Source organism: Eumetopias jubatus, unplaced genomic scaffold (genome assembly GCF_037043125.1).
Source record: "Eumetopias jubatus isolate StellerSeaLion01/CBP00866 unplaced genomic scaffold, mEumJub1_p1.0 scaffold_5, whole genome shotgun sequence".
NCBI lineage: Eukaryota > Metazoa > Chordata > Mammalia > Carnivora > Otariidae > Eumetopias > Eumetopias jubatus.
In genome coordinates, this window is record NW_028274811.1 from 151,440,802 (window position 1) to 151,443,015 (window position 2,214).

Sequence of the window (2,214 nt, forward strand, 5' to 3'; positions counted from 1 at the left end):
GAAACTCAGGGTCTGGCTGAGGACTACTTGTGCTGTAATGAACCTTTCTGTGGCCCCAGGGCACAAAGAGGTCTCTCCAGATTCAGGTGTGGACCAGGTAGCAGAGGTGAGGCAAGACCCCCAGCCTCTCACTACGTGCATGCAGCATCCCGGGTTCTCCAACAGATTCTTGGGTCTGCCTACTCCCCATCCCTCTATGATGGTTTCCAAGGTTGGGACACGTTGGTTCTCCAAGCTCAGCACAACCCACCCACTGCTGTCCAGAGACAGCCCAAGCCTGTTCTCTGCTTTCCCAAGCCCTGTCCCTCCCCAGCACCAGGCGGGCCCCTCGGTCTGGGAAGTCTGCCACGCTTCTGGGTCTGGGGCTCCCTCAGAGCTGCATTTCCTGCAGCTCCCCTCCATTGGGAAATGCGGTCTTGGGGCCCCTGGGCTGTGGGTGCTGTGATGCCTCCATGTCCTAGTCGGGGAAGGCGCCAGATCACTGGCGCCACGCGCAGTGCTGGTGCAGGCGACGTGCTCTGCCGAAGTCCAGAAAGAGCGCTGCATAGCCTTGACGTGTGGCTTCACGGCTCCTGCATGGCCAAAACTCAGAGAGAAAACAGGCCTGGTGCTCAGGAGATGATAACAGAAACGCTGTTGTTCAACCCAAAGTGGGATGGCCTGGAACAGAGATTTGCAGCCCTTGGGGGAGTCAGCAAGGGGGCAGAGGCGAGGGGGCTGTGCAGGAACTGTCAGCCGCTTCCCCAACGTTCCAGCCTGAGCAGCCAGGCTTTGAGCAGCTCCTGCATCAGTTTTCTTGGTGACGCTGCCTTTGAGGAAACGGGAACCCAGTCACAATCTCTGAGCATGGCTGACGTAGGATAAATTGTAAACAGGAGCGCTCTGCTTTCCTATATAAAAGGTATGTAAATAAACATATGAATGGAATTCAGTTTCCTACACCTGCATATCCAACAGACAATGAATCTAAAATGCCAATTACCGTCTTGTGAGGATCATTTATAACACTGACATAGGTGGGAGCACAAAACTGAAAGCGGACCTGAGTCCGTCTTCCTCCCTGGCGCACCTTGCCGGGGTCCTGGCAAAAGCTTATTGGGCTGGTTGGCACAAAGACGCGGGGACCCCCGGCCTCTTTAACTGTCTACATCTGCCTTGGCATCTGCTTCAGGGACCCGAGTCACACTCCGATGGTTCTTACTTAAGGAACAAAGGGCCACGGGATGCGTCTTTGCACCGTGTGCCCTCCCTTCCCTGCAATGACAGGTGCACACACACATACACACTGAAGGAAGCAGGAAGCAGAGAGGAACGGCTCACCTGCCTGCTGGGTCCCACCCTGCTCATCACCTCCTTAGGCTCTTGCTACCACTTCTTCCACAGAAAAGCAAGGAAACAAGCAAAATCCCTTCCCTGTGCCTGCTACCTACCTGCTACCTGCAGGGCTTTGGGTCTTTGCTTTCCTTGACAGCAGGACCCTCAGGACGCACTGCCTCTCCAGGGCCATGCAGCCTGCTCCAGGTTGGCCTCCGGCCACCCACCTGCCCTCCAAAGTGTCTTGACACCCCCATGCTACCAGGCCCATCAGTCAATTCTGCACTTTCCTCTTCCCTGGCCAGTGAGAGCCTCTGCCACAGGGCACTCTCCCCTTCGCACACTCATGGTCCACTCCCCAGCACGAGTCCCTCCAGTTCCACGTCCTTCCAGTCCGGGCTTGTCTGCCCCCTGGGGCTCCCAGGGTTGAACCGCCTCTTCTCCATCTCCCCAAGTTCCTTAGTGAGTTATCACTCACTTGACTTGGGGAAACTTAATCAAGGCCTTGGAATCTGGAACTCTGAGAACCACCGGGGATGTTGCTTTTCCCCCAGCAAGAAACTGCCTGAATTAGTGCGCTTTGGGGAGACTCAGCCCCTGACTTCCAGAAGGGTCTTCTCTTCAGGGTCTCAGCTCTTTCCCTTGGTGTCATGGTGGCTCATATGGGGAAGAAAGTGGACTCACTATCCCTGCTCATCAATGACTTATTCTGGAGACTGGCCGGCCCGACACGGGGCTCCCAGTCCTTTGGCATCCTGCTGCTTCCCAGCGGGGCCAAGGTGAAGGCGGGAGCCCCTCCGCCCTCCACCGTCCTGACTGTGTCCCGCCCACACTGGCCACACTAAACGGGGTGGACACCTGATGCCTTGAATCTCTGCAGCAACCTCATAGTTAGCTTTA